Genomic DNA, 12,312 nt, shown 5'->3' with positions numbered 1-12,312 from the left:
ATTTATTTGTCTGTGGTCTAACATTAACTGCCATGTTCCACGCGTGTTCCTGTGCTTTTGTGGGATAGAAACAAAGCCTCAAGAATTAGGCTTGGACTGTTGATGTCCAATATATCTGTGTTAAAAAAGTAGCTAATTTGTTTTGCCTTTGTACCACTGGATGACATTTTAGTTCTGGCCTAAATCATTAAGATGTGGAATGCTGTTATGCCTCTTAACATTTCATTTGAGTCAAAGTGTGCCTTTCTTGAACCTTTCTTAAGCCTTTCCTTGTTGAATATTTTGTGATCTTTTATCGCTAATTTGGATGAAGTTTGTTGCCTCACATTCAATGCACAGATTCTGAAAAAACATCCCTTACTGTAATACAGTCAACAGAAAACTTCTCTTTTCTTCTTCTCTCCCTACAGCCAACATTACAAAGCCAGAGATTGAGATAGAAATGATCCTTAAATACCCAGTGGAAAACCCTGAGGCACAAAGCTGGGGCAGCTCTGAGGTTTCACAAACTGAAGTTTATCCATCTCTGGTAAAAAATTTAAAAAATGTAATTAAGGTGAAAGTGAATTTGTGTCTAATCTCAAAGAAAGACAGCTTTAAGTGACCCCTGAATAATAATATAAGACTATTCTTTATGGAGAAGCACTATCTTGCCCATCAGTTTTGTTGTGGACTTATTGTTTTAGTTGATTTTTTTTTATTATTCACATTTACACAGGATACAAGGATCTCATCACACATTGTCCCTGCTGGACCTGCCTCTCGCCCAAGGGGTTGTGTTCTTTGCCCACAGAGGCAAGCTTCACACAGCATTCTACTGGAGGCAATCTTCTGAGTGGAAATTGTTACCAAAACTGTATGGAGCTCAGAAAATATCTTCTATGGACAGAAATTTTATTGTGATAGGGTTTTTTTCCTGTTTAGAAGATCAGTATAAATTTTGGAAAGGAAACAGTTTTCACAGACTTTTCATGGTCTATAACAGATAGTTATTTAGAAATAAGTTGAAGATGTAAAGTTATTATTTTAATGTCTGTTACATTAATTGAGTCATTAATGCATTTATGACTTGAAGAATGCTGGTTCTAGCAATTAAGGCTTGTTACTCTGCCTCAATTTCAGGTAAATATTCTACCTCTGAGACCACTGCATACTTAAAGAAGCAACTCTTTCCATCACCCCCTTTTTAAAGTCTAATAGTAATTGATAAGAATTAGAAGCAGGCATAGATATGACTCTAAGGGAGAATGTTTAGTTTAGGACTTGACAGTCCTGGGGTGATGGTTAGACCTGATGATCTTAAAGGCCTTTTCCAAGCTAAATGATTCTATGATTCTGAAACGAATGTTTTGGTGCAGAAAAGCAATATAGTTGCTGTGAGCTAAGAAAATAGTTAATTCACAGAAGGTAAAAAAAAAAAAACAAAAAACAATCCAAACAAAAAAAATGCCATAAACAAACAAACAAGCAAAATAACAAAATGTCTTGGGGTGACCTTATGATGTGTATCCCGTATCGCTGCCCTACGCCCAAAAATTAATTCTTGTGCCTTTCTATGCCTTTAAACTGAGCCTGAGAGGGCGAAGGAAAAACTGAGCAAAACTTTCTCAAAGCAGTTTGCAGCTTGTTCAAGGTCACACAGAGATAGCAACTTTTTTTTCCCCATCTGCGGCAGGGGAGTGAGGAAGCACCCGGCTTGCTGCTTCCCAGTCAGCTTTTGGCCAGTTGTTTTCAGTTTCTTTTTCTCCAGAGAGAGACTGAGAGTTTAACTTTGTTTTTCCTTCCCTGGAATTCCAGATTTTCTCCCTTTTCTACTGGACTGCTTCAATATCAGAGCACATCGGGAGGACTTTCCACCAGGCACAGAGGGCCTGGCCCTGGGCCAAGCCCCAGCTCCGAGGAGACCAAAGGGAGGACTCTAACACTTCCCCAGGTTTTTCTTCCACAGCGAAAGATTTTATTATTTAGCATTATTTTCCTTTTCCCGTCTGTTTGTTAAACAAATAGCTTTTATCTCCTTCACTTTCCTTCAAGGAAAATTTATTTTTCCCAAACCTGGTGGGGGAGGAGTAGTGACCTGCCTTCTCTCAGAGGATATGTTTCTAAATTTGGCCAAACCAGAACACAAACAAACAAACAAACAAAAAACCCCCCAAGCAATAAAACCTACAAAACCTATGAAAAAAAACCCAAGCAAAATGAAAAAAAACCAAAACACACAAAAAAGAAATAGCCCCATAACCCAAAACATTCAAGCAACTTTCTTAGCTCAGAATGGAAAGTAAAATCAGATTATGTTCAAGATTGTCACTACACTCTTTAGAAATCAGAGCAACAAAAGCATCACTATGGCTTTGGAGTTCCTTCTTCAGAAAACTGAATATCTGAGCTTTTGAAGGTGGAGCTGACATAAAGGGGCTGTTACAAATGTGTTATACAATGTGTAAATTAATGGATGACACATCTCCAGGGTCAAGAATTGTACTGACCCAAAATACCTTAGTATTTTATCCTTGTTTATGTTTAATCCTTATTATGTTTATTCCTTAGGGAAAAGAGCACAAGTAAATGGTGGGGACTTGTCCACAGCACTCACATATGGGCAGAGTGCATGCATCTGATTATTTCTATTTTACCTCTGACCATAACAGACAGTTTTACAGAGGGATGATGGGTCAATCTGCTCTCAATAGAGGAAGGTGTTAATGCTTTATACTTCTCAGGGTGATTTTAAACCTCAGCGAAAGCACATTTGCAAACCCTATGTAGATGAGTATCGCTAAGAATTGTTGTGAAAGTGATCAAATCAGAGCTTGTGCTTGCCTGGCATTTTTTGCTCTCTCAACAGCAATTTGCAACTCAGAAATGTAAGAGAGTTATGATACCCAGAGCTAAGAAATATCTGCAAAAAGATTATACTGTCAGCCAACATCAATTATTATGATTAAAACCTGATGCAATAATAATGCCTGTCCTAGAATCCCCTTGACAATAAGTTTGTTATATATACATGGCACTGCAAAACAGCATTCACACAGACACTTAACTGAATTTGCCCTTTGCATAAATCTACAATATATAGTACCTATATAAAGCAGGCAAAGTTTGATATGAATCCTCTCTGAAATATGGTCCATAAACCTGATACAAAACAGGAACAAAGTCAATGTAACTAAAATACTTACCGTAAGTTATTTAGGTCTATAATATGAATTTCCTATTTTTTCCCCTCATACTTTTGTGTTAAATGCCAAAGCTGGCCTGTAATTGTGAATGAATGAGAGAGTTATGATACGGTGTACAGCAGTCATGTCACTTTTATTCTGTGCAATAAATTTAAATGAAATACACATTATCTGAAGTGATGTTTGCTCTCTGAGCTGAAAACAGACGTTCTCCAGCAATCTTCATGTTATATTACCCCAATTGTGCTTTACACTTGTAATTTTTTTCCTCACTTCTGATTAAAAACATCAAAAATATTATCTTCCACAACTTCTTCTGGAACGACATCAATCAGCCTGTATTCCTAATTCCTGATGGCTTCAGGGTACAGGAATTGCTCTGAACTCAAGAAAACTTGGTGAGAGGTAATTCCCTCTAAAGCAGCCATGTAGATGTCAGGCTGTGAATGGGGCATTTAACTTCTGCCCATTGCAACCAGTTCCCAGGACAGGTGCTGTTACCTGGGTCATTTCCCAAACAAACATAGGAAGAGTCGTTCTCAGCCAGACTGCACAGTCAGCAGCAGGTGAAGAGACTGGAGCACAAGTCTGTTGAGGAGATCTCGGGGGCCTCAGCCTGGAGAAAAGGAGACTCAGGGGGGACCTTGTGGCTCTGCACAACTCCCTGATAGGAGAGGGCAGCCAGGGTTCGGCAGGCTCTGCTCCCAGGGAACAAAGGACAGGAGGAGAGGATTTAGCCTGTCTGTGCCACGGGAAGTTCAGACTGGACACCAGGAAGAATTTCTTTACTGGAAGAGTGGTCAAGCATTAGAAGAGGCTACCCAGGAAAGTGGTGGAATCACCATCCTGGAAGATTTTGAGGACTGAATGTGGCACTTAAGTGCTGTGGTTTAGTTGACAAGGTGGTAATTATCAGTCAAAGGTTGGACTCTATGAACCTGGAAGTCTTTTCCAACCTAATTGATTCTATTATCCCCCTTTAACAATGTGTGTGTGCATCTTTGGGTCATCATTTCTATCTGTGGACCAGTGCAGCAAACCCATATCCTGTTACATGTCATTGGAATGTAATTGTGGAGTGCTCACCCCTGTGGTTTGTTAGTTTCGGCCATTGGTTTTGCTAACAAATTAAAGTTCGAGTTTTTCCTGCATACAGCTGTTTTCATGCACCTCCAAGACAGCCTTCTCCAGTGATTTGCAGGTGATCTGTGTTCAGAGTGCTGAGCAACTGCTGAGAACTGTGAATAATGTCAGAGAAGGGAAGAGACCTCACGTCAGCATTGTGCTGTGTGAGAGAGTGGGGGTTCTTGCTTGAAAAACTGAAATATATCAGAATCCATCTATGGAGCTAGTCAAAACAAATAGCGATGAGATTCTGTCAGGTGAAAAGGAAAAAAAATCATTTTTGAGGAGCAATTCATTCTCCTATGAAGATATTTTCAAAAGTGGATTGTTTTTAAAGTATTGTTGGAACTATTTTATTCATCAAAAATGAGGATTGTCTGAGGCAGTATAGGTGTTTGACTACAGCTTTGTTACTTTGATTCATTTATTAAAGTTTTACACCATTTTCAATGTTGCATTTGCATACCACAGTAAGTCGGAAATAAACCTTGATATATTGTCACTATAAAAACTGATTCAGAGATTCTGAGTAAAATTACTATGTATTTATCTTAAAAATGATGCAGATGCAAAGCTTTGAAAATTTGGATGGTTTTCTAGTTTCAAATTATAAAAGTTTTGAAATAGCGTTTTTCCCGTAAAATTGAAGTTATATTTTCTGAATAACTGTTGTTAGGAATTTGATTCTGCAGCTTTAACACACTTAAAGTGAAACAGATTAACTGCAACCTGCAGGAATGAAGAAGCCTGAAGGAACCTTTTAGTTTCCAGGGCTTTTTCAAGAACAATTTTTTTCATGTTAATGCATTCTACCATGTTGTAGAAGGCAACAAAACAGCATCCAAAGCGGAGCCTTACTGTATGTAGTAAAGACAGCAACAGAGAATTTGTGGGTAAGTCCAAGTTTTTTAGGGTGGTTACAGCCCTATCCTTCACAGACCACTCTTCTAATTCATGTGTTTCCTAGGGGCACACAGAGATCTCTTGCAGGGTTTGGAGATGGAACTCTGCTATTTATTTGTGTCTTTGAACTCAGGCTTGGTTTGCTACTGTGGTTAAGAAACTTAACTGTGCCTCTATCTTCTCCTTAAAGGTAAAGGGGTTTGAGACGTGAAGTATTCCTCAAAGTTTTCAGGGAGGCCTGAACACATGCTCTGCTCTGAAGTCGAATGCTTTAACAAAGAGATTTACGCTGTTCTTGTGTTCAGCCCGGTGATGAAATAGGACTCTGAGCCTCAGGGGCTGCAAGATAAGAGTTAACATGAAATTTTTACACAACTTTCCTCAATATAATAGAGCTGTAATACATGTTCATTTCCAGTAATATATCATGAAGGACATGATTAGAAGCCAGCAGAGCTATACCAGATGGGTATCCAAAAAATTAACTGCAAACTTTCCAGTTGATGCTTTTGGATTTTCAGGAGTGTTCCACATTTTAGAGCCCAAAATGAAGGACTGTGGTTCATTTTCTCAGAATTGCACTTTAACAATGTAGTGTGTGTTATCACCAGTTGCCAGGAAGAAACATTGTGTACACGGGGTTAAGTTGTTGCTTCTGATAAAACTGGATGCCTGCAGATTGCTGCATCAATGTTTTTGATTTTGACACAATATTCCAAACTTTACACAAGGAAGAAAATATAAAGACTCTTGATTGCCCGGCTCAAGGATTTAATAACTTGAGCTGAATAGAAGAAAGGAGATGTCCTTCAGAACAAGCTAAGCAATGTAAACAATGTTTTTACCTGGACTTTCTGCCTGAAAATTTTAAACTTTATTAGCCCTTATTTATTAAAAAGCAACATCAGTGAATTTTACCACAAATAAATGGACACTGCTCTCACTGTCATCAGAACAGATCCTCAGAAAGAATAATGCATTAGCCTGAAAGTTGCTGCATATTAGAGGCAAATAGTATAGGAAAACTCATATTTTTATGAACTTTAAAAAATTATCCTTATACCTTTTCTTACCCACTTAGCTCATTATCACTTAAGCACAAATACAGTATTGAAAAGAATTTGCAAACTCCTCAAGTTCCTCTGCTGGTTTTCTTCCTGAATTTATCAGTCTCTGTTTCAAGTGTTCCCAGTAGTCACAGAGGACTAGGCCAATGCCTATGTGGAAATGAAGTTCTCTTTATAAACTCATTCATTCTTTTCTCCCTGCTCAGAGAAGGAATTTGGCTATCACCCAGACTCCAACATCAGACAGAATAGTCAGGGTACTTGTTTACCTAATGAATCGGAAAAGACAAAATCTGGTCACTTTTGCATCATGGATGAAACTTCTTTCTCATTTGCTATGCAGATTATAGATAAATTGGGTGTTCTTCAGTATGAAAAATAGCTATTGCTATCTTAATTAAATAGAAAACAACATTTTCCTGACTTTAAAATATAGCTATTGATAATATCTGAAAACAATATTACATTAAATTACCAGAATAATATATTGAAAAGGAAATTTAAGACAGCATTAAAAAAGACAGAAAGCAATAAAAGTATTATATTCTAAGTTATCATTGTTTTTAAGAACAGTTCAAATTTTTCTACCAGATAAAAAAAATAATGTAGAAAAAGAAGTCTGTTTGGAAGGGTATCCTGATGGAAGAGAAGGCTGGAAGGACAAACATGTTATTGATATTATTGTCATTGTGGTCAAGTGAATTCTCCATAAAGGTGCCCAAACCAAATAACTGTTAATTCAGTGAAAATATAGGAACCAGAGCAGTTATTTTTGAAAATATCAAATAAGTACAATATAGGAGTATTACGGAATATAGGAACATGTTACAATATTATCGAGTGATCATTTGCATCTTAAAATTAATATACCAGATTACTGATATTAAAAGAGTTAAAAATTTCATTGGAACAGCTAGATTCAAATGGAAATATATTTTGATCAAGGATGTTTCAGGATAAAGGGAAGGGCCTTATCTAGAGGTTTTTACTTTCCTTTTAATGAGTGTGTGATCTGGATCCCCTTTAAAGATTCCCTTTATCAAGATTCAGTTTTTTATGGAAGAGTCATGAGAGAATTTACAAGGTCATGCTTAACCAGCTTCCTCTTAGCAGGAAGGGGACATTACAGTCATTAATGAAATAGGGACTTGGATTTCCTCGGTACTTTCAGTGTGAACAAACAGGTGTCTGATACTAGAAGACAAAAATATTGAGGATAATCTGACAAAGAAAGTTTTTATGGAAATGCTGCTAACTAATCTTTTAGTCAGAGGCATGTATCTCACTTGTAATGCCTTCCTGTGGACTACCCAAGAAGCCACTTTTCCAGGTCAGCTGTGTTCAACTTTCATGGGATTGCTCGGTGAACTGGGAGAAGCAAGATTAAAAAGCTCCTTGTTTTCCACTCTGGTTTTGCTGGAAAGGAAAAAAGGGTACTGTAGTAGCAACAGTTTAGAGGTGTGAATCTGTCAGCCTTTTGTTAACTAGAAAGCACATTGGCACGGAACAGTCTGCACTCTCCTAAGGATGAGTAAATGCTCTTTTTGAGAGTATAACTGTGACGACAAAGGATAAGATGCAGTTCAAATATTCCTCTAATATAAGTGTCTGTCATTTTTTCCACTGGACAAGGTCAGTCTCTACCTCTAGCCTTGTGTTGCTCCCCGTCTGTTGCTCCCCTTCTGTGTTGTACAAGCTAGACGAAATAGAAGTAAAAGCAGGGCTTGAAGGTTTTCAAGCTTATAAGGAGGGGCATTCAGAAACTGTGTTTCAATAAAAGTTGTCTCGTGTTCTCCAGGTGTCTGACAGGCAATTAGGATTACATCAGCTAAACTAAGCTGTGTAAAGGTGATAACCTGTATTTACCTATAACCTAAAATTGTATTAGAGTTCCCTGCTTTGAACAGTTGTATTGGTTTTGCACGGCCTGGTTTTAAGTAGCAGGGGGGCCACAAAGACGGGTCCTGTGAGGAAGCTGCTGGAAGCTTCCCACCATGGCCAGCAGAGCCAATGGCTCTTGGCTCTGAAGATGGACATGCTGCTGGCCAAACCTGGGCCAATGAGAGAGGTTGGTAATGCCTCTGTGATGACATATTTAAGAAGAAAATCAAAACAAATTCACCAGATTTTGGGATTCTAGTCAGAGAAGAGGAGGAGGTGAGAACATGTGAGGGAAACAACATGGTGACACCAAGGTCAGCAAAGGAGGAGCAGGAGGTTCTCCAGGTGCGGGAGCCGAGGTTCCTCTGCAGGCTGTGGTGCAGACCATGGTGTGGCAGCTGTGCCCCTGCAGCCCCTGGGGATCCCCGGGGATGCAGAGATCCACCCGCAGCCCCTGGGGATCCCCGGGGATGCAGAGATCCACCCGCAGCCCGTGGGGATCCACAGGGATGCAGAGATCCACCCGCAGCCCCTGGGGATCCACAGGGATGCAGAGATCCACCCGCAGCCCGTGGGGATCCACAGGGATGCAGAGATCCACCCACAGTCCCTGGGGATCCACAGGGATGCAGAGATCCACCCACAGCCCGTGGGGATCCCCGGGGGATGCAGAGATCCACCCGCAGCCCCTGGGGATCCCCGGGGATGCAGAGATCCACCCGCAGCCCCTGGGGATCCCCGGGGATGCAGAGATCCACCCGCAGCCCTGGGGATCCCCGGGGATGCAGAGATCCACCCGCAGCCCCTGGGGATCCACAGGGATGCAGAGATCCACCCGCAGCCCGTGGGGATCCACAGGGATGCAGAGATCCACCCGCAGCCCCTGGGGATCCACAGGGATGCAGAGATCCACCCGCAGCCCGTGGGGATCCACAGGGATGCAGAGATCCACCCACAGTCCCTGGGGATCCACAGGGATGCAGAGATCCACCCACAGCCCGTGGGGATCCCCGGGGGATGCAGAGATCCACCCGCAGCCCCTGGGGATCCCCGGGGATGCAGAGATCCACCCGCAGCCCGTGGGGATCCCCGGGGATGCAGAGATCCACCCGCAGCCCTGGGGATCCCCGGGGATGCAGAGATCCACCCGCAGCCCGCGGGGGAGGTGCCCGTGCCGGAGCGGGTGGATGCCTGGAGGAGGCTGTGATCCAGTGGGAGACCTGGTGGAGAGAGAGGGCCCTGCTTCCAGGCTGGAGCAACCTGTCCTTGGAGCACTGCACCCCATGGAAAGAGAGAGCCCCGGCACAGCAGTTTTGGGGGGCTGTGTGCCCGTGGAAGGGGCTCAGGCTGCAGCAGGGGCGGTGGGGCTGCTGCTCCTGAGAGCGGACCCACGCCGGGGAAGTTCAGGGAGAGCTGTGTCCCATGGGAGGGACCCCACGGCCTCACAGGGGAAGACTCCTCTCCTGGAGCAGAGGAAGGAAATCTCGGGGATGGACTGACCAAACCCCCGTGCCCTGTCCCCCTGTGCTGTCGGTGGGAGGGAGGGAGGGGCTGGGGGGGAAGGTGTTCTAAGGGCTCATTTTACTTCTCATAATCCTCCTCTGATTCTGTTAGTAATAAATTCACTTCACAACTTAAACCGAACCTGTTTCGCCGTCGAAGCATTTCTCCCGGTCCTTATCTCGCTCATGAGGTGTTCATTAATTTTTTTTTTTTTTTTTTTCCTTTTTCCCTCCTCTGCCCCGCTGTGGCAGGGGAGGGTGAGCGAGCAGCTCTCGTGGGTGCCTGGCACTGGGCCAGTGTCAAACCATGACAACAGTCATTGAGCTTCCCTCTTGCACTTGGTATTTAGTTGTGATAAAATTAAAGGCAACAGGCTGAAGAACCAGGATGCCTTTGATGGGAAGTGATATTTAATGACCCAAGTCCTTTGTTACAGAGATCAAAGGAGACATAATTAAAGTATATTTTGGCTACAGAAATTATTCTTGAAAATGGCAGAAAAGTTATTATTATTTGAAATTTAATAATAATTTTATTACAATAGGTAATTTTACCTATATATATTTACCCATATGTATTATATTGGCACTAAAAAGACATGTCAGTAATAAAATTAGGAAATTTGAATTAGATGAATTTATATAAGTTCATTAAAAACAATAGGTTCACAATGGCTTGATTATAGCAGCAATTTGATGGGCAAGAAACTTACTTCAGAAGGTGATAGCCAAAATGGATTTCTGTAATAAAATCAGGATTCTAAATCTTGTCTTTACTTTACTTTACTTTACTTTGCTTTGCTTTGCTTTGCTTTACTTTACTTTACTTTAACTTATGAGTCTACCTTACCACCACCTTCCTGAAAAAAAAAAAAAAAATCATTCCTTTACTTGTAGTTACCAGACTGCAACAAAAGACATGAATTCAACCTGAAGAAAAGCTCAGTGATCTCTAGACAGAGATGGAATTGGTACTAGGATGACCTTTAGAGGGAAATCTGAGATGCTGTATAATCTGATTGTCAGACTTTACTTCAAGATCAGAGGTTCACATTTATATGCTCAGGGAGGTGTACTTGTAATGATCTGATGTATTCATCTGTGACATTACTAAGAATTAATTGTAAAAATGAAAAAAACCAAAACAAAACAACCTATTCTGGCAATGGGCAAAAGGAAAATACGGGACTGGAAAAGTCTACATTGTGCAAAAATTCATTTTAAGTTTCAGAGAGAAAATATTTCCATAACTTTATGCATTAGTCCCTATTTTTTAGTGGTTTTTATACTGTACCATTAGTTTGTGTTCCAAGGTTAAAAAGCCCCACCAGTAACAAAAAGTCCGTTCTGAAGAAAACATAATTGTGCATTTTAAGGGCAGAGGTGAACATCAACGTTGTATAGAGAAATATTTTCTCTCCTAATTAACTACATTGAGATTAACATTTTTGGTTTTAACTCTCACTGAGCTATAATGTTTCTCTGCATAACAGCCAAGCAAATCATTGGAATGGCAAAGAGCAGCTATGTTAAATTCAAATGGAACTATAAACTGTGAAATGACTTAAACTGTGTCTGGCATCAAATGAGCACATTATGGATTATGTGTTTGGCCCAGCGCCATCCTCTCCACTTGGATAGATGAACAAACACAGGAAGAGTTTCAGTAGAGGATGTTTCTGAATGGTTTCAATGGTTTTAGTGTTTGTAAATAAAGAACCTTGAAAGCCACAATGCTGCACAACTGATTGGGATAAAGGTTACACAAATGTGTCCCTTGTAGCTGGATAGACACTGCTGACATAGCTGGTCTCAACAATTCCACTGCAACTTTCTGAGTAAATAGCCACAAGCCCAGTGTTGTGGCTGAGAGGTTATGTCTTTGTTGCTCTTCTCAGCTAGGCTGCTTGCTGAATCAACAAAGAACTCAGGAGAGTCCTGCGAGGTTCCCAGCCCAGTGTCTCACATATTGGCTAAGCAAGGTGGTGTGATTTTCCTGCTTTAGTACAGCTTCATTAAAGTGTTTGATGTTTTCTCTAATTGTGTGTTGAATTGCACAGAATAAACATATCTTTGGAGAAAACAGTGATTCAGAGCTTCCAGCAGTTTCATAGTCAAATCTCTGTTTTCTCAATAGAATTGATCAATAGTCCAAGTTTAATCAGTTTAGTAACGCTCAAACAACCTTTCACTAGAGAGAATACATCTGAATATTTCTTAGTGTCCCTTTAGTCCATCACTCCTCTTAAGAGTAGTCCTTGTCTTTTCCCCCATTTTTATTTTGAGTCCATGAAAGAGTGTTGAGTACACACTTTTTAATTCTCTTAAGAGGACTCGCACTGTAGCCTTGCCTACCTGGCTGCAATAATCTTTTTATTAACCACAAAACTAATTTGTGTTCAAAAAGTTGCTATGGGATTCTTCTCTTCTGTACAAGGAAGTGGGTCATAGTTTTTGTTTTTCCTCTTTGTCTCACATCTGCTGTAGTAGAGGAACTCATGCAGAGAAAACTGGCATTTCTATCCTTTGTCCAAAAATCAGCATTCACTCTTGTGAACTCAAATGACTTCCAAGTTTCTGAGTGGTCAAGAGTTTATATAAAACTTAATTTTTTTTTCTCATATTGAAGCCTCAGATAGCCTCAATGTG

The sequence above is a fragment of the Coloeus monedula genome, assembly GCF_965178545.1.
Source record: "Coloeus monedula genome assembly, chromosome: Z".
Taxonomy (NCBI): domain Eukaryota; kingdom Metazoa; phylum Chordata; class Aves; order Passeriformes; family Corvidae; genus Coloeus; species Coloeus monedula.
This window is presented reverse-complemented; position numbering follows the sequence as displayed.